Genomic DNA, 16,174 nt, shown 5'->3' with positions numbered 1-16,174 from the left:
GGACTTCCCTGGCAGTCCAGTGGTTAAGACCCCATGCTTCCACTACCAAGAGCGCAGGTTCAATCCCTAATTGGGGAACTAAGATCCCGCATTCCGCAGGGTGTGGCAAAAAAAAAGAAATTGACAGGCTGATTCTAAAATTCATGTTGAAATGCAAAGGCCCTAGACTATGAAAAACAACTGTGAAAAAGAAGAACAAAGCTAGAGGATCAAAACTACCTGACTTCAAGAATCATTATAGGGCTTCCCTTGTGGTGCAGTGGTTGGGAATCTGCCTGTCAATGCAGGGGACATGGGTTCGAGCCCTGGTCTGGGAAGATCCCACATGCCGTGGAGCAACTAAGCCCGTGAGCCACAACTACTGAGTCTGCGTGTCTGGAGCCTGGGCTCCGCAACGGGAGAGGCCGCGACAGTGAGAGGCCTGCACATCTCAATGAAAAGTGGCCCCCTGGGCTTCCCTGGTGGCGCAGTGGTTGAGAGTCCGCCTGCCGATGCAGGGGACACGGGTTCATGCCCCGGTCCAGGAAGATCCCACTTGCCATGGAGCGGCTGGACCCGTGAGCCATGGCCACTGAGCCTGTGCGTCCGGAGCCTGTGCTCCGCGGCGGGAGAGGCCACAACAGTGAGAGGCCTGCGTACCGCAAAAAAAAAGAATAGCCCCCCACTTGCCGCAACTGGAGAAAGCCCTCGCAAAGAAGCGAAGACCCAACACAGCCAAAAATAAATAAATAAATAATTTTTTTAAAAAAAAGAATCATTATAAACCTTCAGTAATCAACAGTGTGGTACTTACTGGCATCAAGGAAGACAAGTAGATCAATGGAATAGAATAAGCAGTCCATTTCTGGACTCAGACAACTGATTTTTGACAAAAGTTGTAATGGCAATTCAGTGGAGAAAAGATAGTCTTTTCAACAGATGGCGCTGGGATAAATGGATAGCCACATGCACAAATATAAACTTTGATCCATGTATTGCACCATATACAAAAGTCAACTTAAAATGGATCACAGACCTAAATATAAAATGTAAAACTTCTAGGATAAAACATGGGAGAAAATCCTTGTGACCTTGGGTCAGGGGAAGATTCCATAGAGGCAAAACCAAAACTACAATCCATAAGTGAACAAACCAATAAATTGGACTTCTCAAAGTTAAACATTTCTGCTATTCCAAAGACACTGTTGAGAGAATTAAAAGACAAGCCACTCATTGGGAGAAAATATTTGCAAATCATGTATCTGATAAAGGTCTTGTATCCAGAATATAAAAAATTTCACAAAGGTAAATAAGAAGAAAACAGACACTCCAACAAATAAATGGACAAAATATTTGAATAGATGCTCCACCAAAGTAGATATACAAATGTCAAATAAGTACATGAAAAGATGCTAATCATCTTTTCTTAAATGTTCAAAGTCATTAGGGAAATGTAAATGAAAACTATGAGATACCACTGCACCTCTCTGAGAAAGGCCAAAATTTAAAAGACTGACCATATAAAGTCTTGGCAAGGTTGTGAAGGATGGAACTCTCAAACACAGCTGTTGGCAATGAAATATGGTGCAACCACTTCGGAAAACAGTTTGGCGGTTTCTTATAATGTTAACCTCACATCTATCACATGATCCAGCCATTGCACTCCTAAGTATTTATCCTAGAGGAAGAAAGTCTATGTCTATGCAAAGACTAATATACAAATGTTCATAACAGCTTTATTTACAAGAGCCCCAAATTGGAAACCACCCAAATACCCATTAACAGATAAATGGATAAAACAAATTGTGGTATATCCATATAATGGAATATTAGTCAACATTAAAAAGAAGGAACTATTTGTACATGCAACAAATGGATAAATCCAGAAATAATTAGGTTGAAGGAAAGAAGACAGACAAAAAAAATACATTGTATGATTCCACTCATATAAAATTATAGGAAAAGAAAACGAATCTATAGTGACAGAAGATCACTAGTTATCTGAGAACAGGGTAGGGTGATGTAGAGAGAGAGGCAAGAGAGAGTTAGATGAGAAGATTACAAAGGAGCACTAGGAAGCTTTTTAAGTTGATGGATATGTTCATTATCTGGACTGTAGTATTGGATTCACAGGTGCATACATATATCAAAACATTAAAGCATATACTTTAAATATGTACAGTATATTGTATGTTAACCATACCTCAATAAAGTATTTGAAATATATTTATATATTCATAATTCTCTGATGCAATTAATCAGTTGAAAGAGTCCCACAATTATGCTCTTGTAGTATTAACAGGTCCACACTCTATATTATCAAATTGGTCCACACTACAGATAACCAAAATAGAAATAATCATTTGCAATGAAATCTATCCAAATATTTAGGGAAAGCTAATGTCCATTTCTACCTGAAGTACAGAAATAAAAATATTACATCCTAGAAAAATAATCATAATGATATTTAAGAGTAACTGGTTCTTTTAGAGAATGAGGCTGAGTATCATTATAATAAACTCTAGGATAATAATTATTTTTTAAATATTAAGTTCTAATAACTGAGATTTTAAACTAACACTTGGACTTCCCTGGCACTCCAGTGGTTAAGACTCCGTGCCTCCACTGCAGGGGACATGGGTTCGATCCCTGGTCAGGGAACTAAGATCCTGTGTGTCGTGTGGTGCCGCCAAAAATAAATAAATAAACGAACACTTGGAAATTTCCTGCCTCTTTAAAATATTTCATTATATAATGGGAAAAAAACATGGTCAGCAGAGAACGATCTATATTACAATCTCAAATTGCTAGAAGAGCTAACAACTGCATATTTCCACACTCATCTGAGAGATATATGGGAAGTGATGATTATTATTTGTACAGTAAAAACAATTTGGTGTATTTATTGCAAATGCTTGCTTAAGACCAAGTAAGTTCCTTCCTCAACTGGACAATTCATTGTTTTTCAGCCAAAAAGAAAAAAAAAAAGGCTTCTCTGAGATGGGCCTCAAGGTCTACTGCAAAGCATGTAGCTGCTGAAGAATGAAATTCCACCTGCTAAACAACTTCTTCCATGATGAGATCAAAGTAGCTTCTCTACTTTTAGGCTAGTTTGTGAACCTCACAGGAACTATTCCACAGCATGCTTTTATCAGATCTATGAACTCACTTGAGTCAGTCAGCATAACTAACTAAAGATGTGAAACGTTGGGGTCTCCTGAGAACTGCTGCACTTGAACCTGGAGTAGAAGCTATAGCCGCCATCAGCACACAGATCCTCAGAACCTGAGTCCTTCAGACACCTGATATGGGCAAGGCGACTGACATGAGGAGCTGCAGAGGGTGAGACAGATCCAGCAATCACCATGCTTTACTGGCGTAACTGTGTGCCAGGCACTATACTATGTCCCCTTTCACCAAAAACAAAACACCTCCTCTCTTCAGACCAGCTATCTGAGATGACCCTTCCTATAGGGCAGGTCTGGGGAAATGAGCAATCAATCAGATTCACAATAAAGACATAGGATGGTAATAGCTGGTGTTGGAGGAATGAAGGGGCAATAGATACTGGCATACACTGTTGGTGCCAAATGAGCATGTCCATTTTCTGATGCCCATTTATTACAGCTGAATAACTTGAATGGCCTTTGATACAGAAGTCCTATTTCCACCAACAAGAGAGTTTTGGGTGAGGGAGAGTTTTGGAAAGGATTCCCAAGGTGATTATGATCTGCATCCAAGTTAAGGGTCCCTAGCTGAGGGGAGGCAGATAAAGGAGCTACATGTGTTCTCCGATTTGTGGGGGACGGACAGCTAATATTTATGAAGCTTTTTAAAAAACAGGGCCAATGAATAGGTTCTTCACATTGTTGGCTGAATTTATTCCTCACCACAAACTTACTAGTGAGGTATCAGTATCCTCTCCATGGATGTTAATGACTCCAAGCATGCATTCCTAACCACAGAGACAGATGGCAAAGAAGATAAAAGTCGAGGTTCCCCACGTAGCCTTTACTAACATGGGAGATGGGGCAGGGATGGGAGTGGACGGGAAATGGTGCCTTGTTACTACTGCTTGGTTAAAGTAGGATTTCACTCCCCACCAGGCCTCCACCGACACTACCCTGGAAGGTGGGGAAAGACACTTCCTTACTGCCCTCCATGTGGCCTCCCCCAACACTGTGGAGGGCAGTGAGGTGGGTGTTCATTTCCACCAGGTGGGGATGAAAGTCCCTCTTTCCCATAGGGTCTTCTCTGATACCACCCCAAAGAGTGGGGAGGGGTACCTCTTTACAATCAAGTGAGCATGGAGTCCACATTTCCCACTCAGTCTTTGCTGCCATGGTGAGGGCGCAGCTGTTTCACTCTGTGATGTTAGGGCAGTTGTCTAAAAGCTTTCTTTCTTGCTAGGTTCCCCCTTTTTCTGGTCCTGTGTCTAGATACAGCAGGCTTTTCTTGGAGCTCTTCTTGTCTTTTCTTGTTGGCATTTTTGGTCACTTGCTCTTCCAGCACCCCGTCTGGGATATATGAGGCAAAAATAAAGCCAAGGGAATTCACTGCACGTCATACCTTTTGTCCCAAAGTCCCAAGCCAGTCTGCCTTTTTTGTCTCCACCTTTCAGAGTCTTATATTTGTTTTACATATAATATCCAGAGATCTTAGCTGCACCTTGCAGGAGTAATAGGGAGAAGTGTATCTACTCCTTCTGGTCTCCAAAATAGAAGTCCTTTCCTTCTACTTTTAATATAAGTAAATAGTACCATGCCATTTAAACCTTCATGTACACTGACTTTTTCACTAAACATTATATTCTGGAGATCTCTCCATAGCCGTATGTGGAAATGTTCATCATTCTTTACACCTTACGTACTGTATGCCTTTGTGTGATTGTTTGATGCTTTATTCCTCCATCACACAACTGATGAATATTTAGGTTGTTCCCATTCTTTTGCTATTCACATAGTGCCAGAATGAATATCTGTATCTATATTTTTATTATATCTATATCTAAAACCGTTTGTGTCATTGCCAATAAATCCTTAGGATATTCCTGGAAATGAGATTCGTGAGTCAAAAAGTAAAGGCATATAAAAAATTGCTACATATTATAAAATTCCCCACAACAATTGTATTAGTTTCCAATGACTACCATAATAAATTACCACAGGGAGTTTCCTGGTGGTCCAGTGGCTAGGGTTCGGCGCTGCCACTGACGTTGCCCCAGGTTCAATCCCTGGTAGGGGAACTAAGATTCTGAAAGCTGTGTACGTGCATGCAGCATGGCCAAAAATAAATGAATAAGTAAATAAATAACAATAAACTTGGTGTCATTAAACAACAGACATATTCTTTCATAGTTCTGGAGGCTAGAAGTGCAAAAGTAGTTTCAATGGGCCAAAATCAAGGTGTTGGCCAACTTAACTCCTTTCAGAGACTATAGGGGAGCCTCCTTGCCTCTTCCAGCTTTTGTTGGCTGCCAACATTCCTTGGCTTGTGGCTCTATCACTCCAGTATCTGCATCCTTGGCCACATTGCCTTCTCTTCTGTCTGTGTCAACTCTCCCTCTGCTCCTCTCTTATAAGGACACTTGGGTTTGCATTTAGGGCCCATTTGGAAAATCTAAGATAATATCCCCATTTTAAGATCTTTAATCTAATCACATCTACAAACACCCTTTTTCCATATAAGGTAATATTTAACAGGTTCCAGGGGCTAGGACCTACTATCTTTATGGAGACTATCAAGCCTACTACAGTGATCATACCATTTTGCATCCCTGTGAACAGGGTGTGAAAGGACATGTTTTTCCACATCCTCACCAACTGACTGTGTTGACAAAAATCTGGATCTTTGCTAATCTAATACTTAAGAAACAGTATCTTAGTGTAGTGCTAACTGCATCTCTCTTAATTAAAGCAAGCTGGAGCCTTTTTTCATACATCTAAAGACAATTTATATATATTTTTCTGTTAACTTCAATAGGACTTTGCTTTTTCATGCCTCTATATTGACAAGCGTTTATATTGGAGGGATATGAATGCTTTCTTAAAGACGTTAGCCGCAAATGTTTTTTTCTCAGTGTCTTTATTGGCTAGTGTGTTTTTGCCATGCAGAGTTGTCATTGTTATTTTTATGTTGTCAAATATGTCAATCTTCTTCCTTAATGCTCCTGCATATTGATTTATACTTAGGAAAGTTTCCTCTTCTTCCAGATTATAGAATTCACCTATATGTTCTAATACAACACTTGTATGGATATTTCTTTTATACTTCATTCAGAACCATTTGGAATCTATCCTGCTGTGTGATAGAGAAATGGATCCCTTTTTACCTTTTTAATCTTATGGTTATCTAGCTATCTCAATACCACTTCTTAATCCTCCATCACATCTCCACTGATTTGTAACGCTGCTTTTGTCATAGTCTAAATTTCTAATTATAACTGGGGCTATATCACTATTTTTTTATTGTTTCAATAATTTTTCAATTTATGGACCAGTAAAATAAAAATTAAAATATTTTACCTCTACTCACATAGAGCTTTCTCTTCCACACAGAAGGAGGCTGCACTTTCTGTCTGGAGGTCATCAATATCCCTGTACCATGGCGAACCCCACCCCACCCCACCCTAGGCTTTCAGAAAGCTCTGACGGGTGGATGTGGGCCACAGCCCCTCCCTCCCACCTTCCTGCTCCGCGATGCTCAAGCTGCAGTTCACGCTTCTGTTAAGAGGTGGCACCAACGTACCGCCATCGTCAAACTTCTCTACAAAAAAAAAAAAAAAAAAAAAAGCAATACCCTCCCTTCAAAGGAAGCCTGTAAACGTCTGTGTAGAATGATTCTTAATTCTATCTGAGAAGAACTGTAGGTGTAAAAGAAGACCATAGAAACATATACTCTGGGGACTGCACACGATGAAACACCAGGTGGCAGCAGCACCATGGCAGTGAGCGGTGGGTGGGTGAAGGGCAGCGCAGGGCAGGGGGGAGGTGACAGAGAGGATGGGGCATAGGAGCGGGATCTAAACAGCTGTGTCCAGTGTTGTGGACAGAGGATGACAGACAGGGGGTGTGAGAAAGTCTGAGAAGCCTATACGGGTTAGGCTAATGGAGGGTGAACACCCAGTTCTCGGGGAGGGGCCCCACTACAGTGTAGACAAGTCAACCTACACTGATGAGCGAAGAGATGACTGAATAAAAATGATGTAGACTTGGGGTCAACAGCAGATGGAACTGCTTTGAATACATTTGAATTTTCCAAACAGAACTGGTATCAGAGTAAACAAACCATTTAAAGACATTTCCTACTCTTTGTAAAATGTACGGTTTCATAGCTGTGTGCCGTGAGCACTGTGTGATGGAGCTGGGGAAGAGGCAAAGCATCACCACACAGCTTCCAGTGAACTGAGAGGGGACAGGCAAGCACATCCTCACTCCTGTCTCCTGTATTTCATGTGCTTTCCCTTCCTCTCACTTTCTTCTCTATTCCATGTGCTGTCTTATCCCCTTACTCTCGCTTCTAGTGGAACATCAGAGAAGGGTGTGGACTCTGAGCCCCAGAAACAGGAGCTGATAGAGAAGAACCAAGTGTGATGATGAATCTGCTAGACAAGTTCCTAGAGCAAGAGTGAAGAGATCGGTCTCCATCATTGGGACACTTTAGGTAACTCACTAATCTTTCCTCCATCGTCTTCTATACAACAGGATAGCACTACCCAATCCCCCTGACTACCCAGGACTATTGTGGAGTTTAAGTATGATCCATGTGGGAAAGCAATCTGTGCTCAGAGCTGGGAGGTAAGAACCAATGCATTTTCGAGTAATTACATTAACAATGACATCCCAGAAATCATAGAACTCTGCATGGTAGGCATTAAATTAATGGTACACAAATGTCAGCTGTTTGGTCAGAATTTTCCCAAGTGTCGTTCATGGCAAGATTCCTGTTTCACTCTAGTTTGAGAAAACTGGCAATAAGCAGGCAAGTCAATAAGCAGGGCAATTTTGTATGGGGATGAGTGCTTTGAAGAAAATAAACACAAAAATTGAGTAGAAAATGTCAGGTCAGGGAACACTATAGATGGCGTTGTCAGTGAAGCTTTTTCCTTGTGTACCATTAGTTTGATGCCTACCATGCAGTAAAATTCCAATACTAGATTGAATAGAAGTGGCAAAAACAGGCATCCTTGTCTTGTTCCTGATGGGCTGTTGCTTTGAGATTTAATTGAGTTAACAGATGAAATCCCTTTGAATAATGCTACGCACACAGTAAGAGCTCAATAAATGTTAGATTTTGTATAAATATGAGCAAGTTGATATTTTTACAGTTTTGATAGTTTTACAGTTTTCATGTGTCTTTAATAAAGTTTAATAATCTTGCAACTGAATCCTATTCATCAACTAAGGCATATTTTCTTGTTTTATGGAATTTAAGCAGATAAAAAATTGATATATAACATAATATTAGTTTCAGGTGTACAACATGTTTCAATACATTAACTCAATTAAAGAGCTTCACTGACAACCCTATTCAATGGGGAAAGAAAAGTCTTTTCAACAAACGGTGCAGGGGAAAGTGGATATCCATATGCATAAAAATGAAGTTGCACCTTTACTTTATACCATATATTAAAATGAACTCAAAATGGATCCAAGACCTGAACATAAGAGCTAAAACTATAAAACTCTTAGAAGAAAACATGGGGGGAACCTTTATGACACCGGACTTGGCAATGATTTCTTGGATATGACACCAAAAGCATAGGCAGCAAAAGAAAACATAGATAAATTGGACTTCATCAAAATTAAAAACTTTTAGTGTGAATCAAAGTGATAGTGAATCAAAGCACACTATCAGGAGAGTGAAAAGACAATCCACAGAATGGGAGAAGATACTTGCAAATCATATGTCTGATAAGGGATTAATATCCAGGATATATAGAATTTTTATAAATCAAGAACAAAAAAAACTAACAACACAATGCAAAAATGGGCAAAGGACTTGAATACACATTTCTCCAAAACGATATACAAATGGCCAATAAGCACATGAAAAGATTCTCAACATCACTAGTCAGCAGGGAAATGCAAATCAAAACCACAATGAGAAACCACTTCACACCCAATGGTATGGCTATTATCAAAAAAAAAAAAAACAAAGGAAAGTAAGAAGTGTTGGCAAGACTATGCAGAAACTAGAACACTTGTGCACTGTTGGTGGGAATGTAAAATGGTGCAGTCTGTGCAGAAAGCAGTATGTTGGTTCCTCAAAAAAATAAACACAGAATTATCATATTATCTAGCAATTCCACCTCTAGGTATATTCCCAAGAGAACTGAAAGCAGGGACTCAGATACTTACACACCAATGTTCATAGCAGCATTATTCACAATAGCCAAAAGGTGGAAGCAACCCAACTGTCCATCAACAAGATGAATGGATTTTTTTAAATGTGATATACACATACAATGGAATATTATTCAGCCTTAAATTTGAAGGAAATTCTGATACATGCTACAACATGGATGAACCTTGAAAACATTTTGCTATGTGAAATAATCCAGACACAAAAAGACAAATATTGTATGATTCAACTTATGTGAGGTACCTAGAATAGGTAAATTCATAGAGACAGAAAGTATAATAGAGGTTACCAAGGACTGGGGAAGAGGGGAATGGAGAGTTATTGTTTACTGGGTACAGAGTTTCTATTTGAGATGATGAAAAAGTTCTGGAAATAGATAGTGGTTATGGTCACACAACATTGTGAATGTAAGTAATGCTACTGAACTGTATACTTGAAGTTGGTTAAAACAGTAAATTCTGTTATGTATATTTTACCACAATTTTTTAAAAAGAGTCCTTTCAAGGGAAAGAGGGAGGCAGAAGAGTCAGAGAAAGAGATGTAACAACAGATACAGGGGTAGTAGTGAGAAAAAGATTGGAAGATGCTACTGTGCTGGCTTTGAAGATAGGGGCCACAAGCCTCAAGCCATAAGCCAGGAAGGGCCACAAGCCTAGGAATGCAGTCAGGCACTAGAAGCTGGAATAGGCAAGGAAATTCATCCTCCCCTAGACCCTCCAGAAGGGATGCAGCCCAGCTGATATCTTTTTTTTTTTTTTTTTTTTTTTTGCTGTACATGGGCCTCTCACTGCTGCGGCCTCTCCCGTTGTGGAGCACAGGCTCCGGACACGCAGGCCCAGCCGCCATGGCTCACGGGCCCAGCCGCTCCGCGGCACGTGGGATCCTCCCGGACCGGGTCACGAACCCTCGTCCCCTGCATCGGCAGGCGGACCCTCAACCACTGCGCCACCAGGGAAGCCCCCAGCTGATATCTTAATTTTAGCCCCGGTAATACCCATTTTGGACTTCTGAACTCCAGAACTGTAAGATGATAGATTGTTGTTGTTGTTGTTGTTTTTATTGTTTTTTGGCCACGCTGCTTGTGGTATCTTAGTTCCCTGACCAGGAATCAAACCCAGGCCCTTGGCAGCAAAAGCACAGAGTCCTATCCACTGGACCACCAGGGAATTCCCTAGATTTTTGTTGTTTTAAGCCACTAAACAAAAAGTGAGTTATGGCCAAATAATGGGTTTCCGTTCATTTTGACATTCCCTTGCTTGTTCTTTTTTGTGATTTCCTTGCTTGTAAATAACTAACTTAATCTCTGGTTTGTTATTTTTAACAGAAAACATTTTATTTCTTGTATGAGGCATTACTTCCTGTCTTAGTCCATTCGGGCTGCTATAACAAAAATACCATAAACTGCATGGCTTATAAAAAACAGAAATGTGTTTCTGATAGTTCTGGAAGCTGGAAGTCCAAGATCAAGGTGTAAACATCGTCAGGAAAGGACCCTCTTCCAGGTCACAGATTTCTCACTGTATCTCCACATGGTGGAAGAAGCTCTATGAAGTCTCTTTTATAGCAGCACTAAGTCCATTCATGAGAGCTCTGGCCTCCTGATCTAATCACCCCAAAGGCCCCATCTCATCACCTTAGGGCTTAGGATTTCAACATATGAATTTTGACTATATGTTGAACATTCAGACCATAGCACTTCCTGTATCAACAAGTTTTAACTGTGTTAATATTTTTATATTATTAAAATCTGCATAGGCTTTTGTTATATGTACATTTTACCACACAGACTTTTTCTAAAATATGAACTGACAAGGATCAGCCTCACTAGTAGAATTGAGCATAATTTTGTATGTCTGCTGCCTATCTTATGTTTTTGTGGTTACAAAGACCATTTTCATTAAGTTCTAAACACACTTAGCATTGTTCTGATGGAATAGAATGGTTTCCTCTCCATGTATCTAGAATTTTCTTTACCTTTGCTTTTTGCCAGACCACACACACACACACACACACACACACACACACACACACACTTAATGCTCCTTAGAATATGGGTAATCAGGGCTTCCCTGGTGGCGCAGTGGTTGAGAGTCCGCCTGCCTATGCAGGGGACACGGGTTCGTGCCCTGGTCCGGGAAGATCCCACATGCTGCGGAGCGGCTGGGCCTGTGAGCCATGTCCGCTGAGCCTGCGCGTCCAGAGCCTATGCTCTGCAACGGGAGAGGCCACAAAAGTGAGAGGCCCACGAACCCCAAAAAAAAAAAAAAAAAAAAGAATAGGGATAATCAATGCACACGATTAAAGAGAAAGTTTAATGAAGCGTCAAGAATGGAATCAGGACCAATTCCATTTTACTGGGCATTGAACTGGGATGTACTTTTCATCGTGCCAAGTTAACATGGTGGGTTTTATTTGTCAAACACAAGTACTTGAAAGTGAAAAAATAAAACACCTCAACATTCAACTCTTTTGAGGAAAAAGAAAGAGCACCACCCTGTTACCTTAATTGGTCACCATAATTTTTGTAATTTGCTGCAACAGAGGAGAGTTATGCCCACTGGTAGCTCTAGATTCATGTCCATGTCCATCCATGATTAAAAGCAAGCAAGCAGGGACTTCCCTGGTGGTCCAGTGGTTAAGACTCTGTGCTCCCAATGCAGGGGGTCTAGGTTCGATCCCTGGTTGGGGAACTAAGATCCCACATGCTGCACAGTATGACCAAATAATTTTTAAAAAAAAACAAGCAAACAAACAAGAGACAAGTATCACACAAATTCTGAACATCCCAGAGAGTCTCTTACTGACTCAGCCTGGATGACTTTCCCATACTTGGAGGCAAAGGCTGAAGCCCAGAGGCTGCAATTCCTGATTGTCTGGGGCCAGAGAACAGTAGGGTGGGAGGGGGCTGCTCTCATTGGAGGTTCCCATTAGTCAAATGACACATAAAGGCAGGTAATAAAGGTTTCTGGTAAAAAATGAAAGATTCTAAAGTGGAAAATAAAAGAAAAGAATGATACTAAATGACATAAAATACAGACTTAAAAACATGGAGCCACATTGATATAAACAAATAATTATATATTTTTTTGAATTAATAATGAATGAGAGGAGACAAATTATTTTTATTGAATAATTCTAAATAATATATGTTGATACCCTGCCTCTGTGAAGTGAACCTGAAATCTGCCTTCCACCTCTGAGGGTAGGGCAGACTTAGTGACTCACTTCTGAAGAACAGAGGAGGAAAATGGAAAACAGTTACTGTACACTGGAGAAACTGGGCAAACAGCACCTTAACCCACTGATGAAGGTCGACATCTCCAGTGACCCAGTGATGTCACGTGTGTACCATGTCCTCCCAGATATGATGTGATGGGAAGGGCACTTCAACTCTGTGGTATTCTTTCTCAAAACCCACAACCACAGGCTAATCACAAGAAAAATAAGACACTATGCCTGTACTCTTCAAGATTATCAAGGTCATGAAAACAGTCTGGCAGTTCCTCAAACGGTTAAACAGAGAGTTACCATACGACCCAGCAGTTCCACTCCTAGGTACAGAGCCAAGAGAAATGACAACATATGTCTACATAAAAACTTGTACGTGAATGTACATAGCATCATTATTCATAATAGCCAAAAGTGGACACAACCCAAATGTCTACAAATTAACGAATAAAATGTGGTATATTATTTGGCAATAAAAATTAAATGAAATACTGATACATGCTACAACATGGATGAACCCTGAAAACAGTATGTTAAGTGAAAGAAACCAAATATCAGAAGAAATAAGTGGAATCATTGTATGAAATGCCCAGAATAGGTGAGTCCCTGGAGAGAAAGCATATCTGAGGTTCCTGGGGTTAGGGATGGATGTGGGCATTAACTGCATTCAAGCACAATGGGACATTTTGGGGTGATGGAATATCTAAAATTTGATTATGATAATGGTTGTATAACTCTACACAGTTACTAAAAATCATCAGACTGTACTCTTAAAATGTGTGGACTTTGTACATTGTAAATTATATTGCAAGAAAGCTGTTAAAAATATGATACTGGCCTGGTCTTGTTTTACCACAGTAACAACCAATCTTTTCCATACAAAGGTCTAGATGCACGTGTTTTACATGTCACGTGTTTTACATAAATGTTAATTTATATAAATGTGGGCTGTATCCCAGACCTGCTGACTCTATGTCCTCTGTTCCTCCAAGCAATGCTTTTCCCCCACAAATATTACTGCAGGTTGTGCTTGAGTGCAAATTTTAATTTATGTGTGATCACGTCCACATCTTTCCACTGTGGTGATGACTTGAGAGTGGGTCTACGATAGAATCCAGGGCCTGGCCTGTGTGACATAGTATCAGCCTTATGACTTCTTTCACTCCACTGTGGCCTTTCTCACGTGACTCCACTTTGAGGAGATTACACTGGAACTATCTTTCTGGGCGTCAGTATGGCAGGACTTCTCAAAGGGCCATATAGTTGCACACCCTTTGTACCAACAATTTCCCTTTTAGAAGTTTACATTCAGGATGCAGTTAAGGGTGGTGATTAGGATATGGTTATAAAGACTGCCATCCTGGTAATTCCCTAGCTTCACTTCTGGGTCTGAATTTAGGAAGGGAGACCAAATGGGAAGCAACACCATGAAGGCACAGAAGGAAGCAGAAGGAAATGTGGCTGTCAGTGCGTGCACACACGCTCACGCGCACGCACGCGCACACGCGCGCACACACACACACACACACACACACACACTCATACACCAAACAGATTCTGTTATCATAATACTAGAATTCTCCCAAGACAGTTTTCTAGACTCAAAGAGGACACAGTCAGCTCAATAGCAAATAGCCATGAGGAATGTGTCCTTTAGCAGTATACAGACACTTTCAGATGCCATCCACAGTGTTAGTAGGGAATATCAGAAACACTCTGTAACACAAGGTTGTGAGAATTAATTGTCGCATCCATAGTGATAAAAGAAATTTTCACATATTGAGGTATGGGGAAGTCATTCTAGCTTATACACGAGTTAACTTGAATTTTGTGCTAACTAAAACGGCCTCTTTGTGGCCTTTCAAACATACATTGTACATCTGCTTTAATTACTAAAGAAAAGTGCACACTGACCAGAAGTAAAGAATGTCCATGTTAAAAGTAAAGATTAAATGCCCCACTTTCTGGGATGCTAATGCTGGTACTCCTTTGATGATAAGACTCCCTTCCTAGCTGCCAAGGCCATACTGTACGTGCTGTGCTGTACGTGTATGTGCTGGTCTGTTTTTTTGAAACATTGAAGAAATGTATCCCTGACTTGTTTAATGTTCTTTGTTCTGACAAGATATAAAACTGTGCTAAAAACCATGCTTCTCTGGAGCAGTTCCTCAGAGCTATCTGAGAAGCTGGCCTCTGGGCTATAGTCTGCAGTTTGGCTCAAATAAAACTCTTTTCTATTCCTATTATAGATTGTTAATTGTTTATTTTCATCAACATTATGACGGAATTCTAGAAAAGCAGCAAAAACAAGTGATAATCAAAACAATGAGGAGAGATGATTTGCTGCCTATAGGAAAAGCAAAGATTCACATTATTTCTAATGTGTGGGGAAACAGGCACTTTCTTACAGTGATGTTAGGAATATAAATTAGTAATATTATTTCCAATGTTGTGTAAATATAAAATATTACATATTTCCTTGTTTATAAAGAACATTTTCAAGAAATTATATAAAGAAACACTTCAAAGATATATATGTATATATGAGCAAGGGTGTTAAGTATACTGTTGTTTGTAACAGGAAATATGGTAAGCGCACTAAATTTTCACTACTTGGGTACTGGTGAAATAGTTTGGAGCATCATATGATGCAATGCTCAATCAATATTAAAAATTGAAATTATAAAAATATTTAAAATATATCATAGAAATGTATTTATGTGAAAAGATGGCCATAAAAGTACAAAAGAAGATCACAGAGATTTTAAGTGGCCTTCATCCACTTTGGCTAGTAAGATTTCTAGCTATACATCCAGAGATCTCAAAGAGTAAAATGTTTAAATGATCTTTTATTTCCACTCACATAAAACTTTTTCTTCACCATAGAAGGAGGCTGCACTTTCTGTCTGGATATCTCAATGTCCCTGTATCCTGGGAATGCCCCCCTTTCCACACAGACTTCCAGAAAGCTCTGCCAGCTGGGTGTGGGTCACAGCCCCTCCCTCCCACCTTTCTGCTTCACTACGTTCAAACTGCAGTTCAGGTTTCTGTCACAAGGTGGCATCAATGTACCGCCATCATCAAACTTCCTGACAAAAAAAGAGTCAGCTTGGAGGGAAAAATACCCTCCTTCAAAACACAGCTTTTGAATCTATGTACAAAATGATTCTAATTCTATCTTAAAAAAAAAAAAAGATAGGCATAAAATAAGGCTGTAAAAACATATACACTGGGGGCTGCATATGATGAAACACCAGGTGGCAATAGCACCTTGGCAGTGGGTGGTGGGTGGGCAAAGGGCAGCACTGGGTGTGGGGGGCAGGGGAGAGAGGATGGGGCATCCAAGTGGGATCTGAACAGCTGTGTCCAGTGTCCTGGACAGAGGATGACCGACAGGGCAGACAGGGGGTATGAGAAGGACTAGGCAGCCTGTACAAGGGTGGAGTAATGGAGGATGAACACCCTGCTCTCTGAAAGGGACCCCTCTACAGTGTGGAACCATCAACTCACAAGAGAGAAATCAATGAACACGATGAAGATTTGTGATCAACAGCGAATGGAACTGCTTTAAGAGACATATGAATTTTCCAAACAGAATTGGTAT

General features: G+C 40.3%; 1 long non-coding RNA gene across 7 annotated transcripts in view; it reads right to left on the bottom strand.

Annotated features, from left to right (window-relative positions):
• Window positions 1–16,174, bottom strand: part of LOC113615294 (uncharacterized) — a 93,046-nt gene that overhangs the window by 54,996 nt on the left and 21,876 nt on the right. The window lies entirely within an intron of this gene.

Source organism: Aethalodelphis obliquidens, unplaced genomic scaffold (assembly GCF_003676395.1).
Source record: "Aethalodelphis obliquidens isolate GAN/ISIS:26980383/991018 unplaced genomic scaffold, ASM367639v1 scaffold114, whole genome shotgun sequence".
In the NCBI taxonomy this organism is placed as follows: domain Eukaryota; kingdom Metazoa; phylum Chordata; class Mammalia; order Artiodactyla; family Delphinidae; genus Aethalodelphis; species Aethalodelphis obliquidens.
This window is presented reverse-complemented; position numbering and strand designations above follow the sequence as displayed.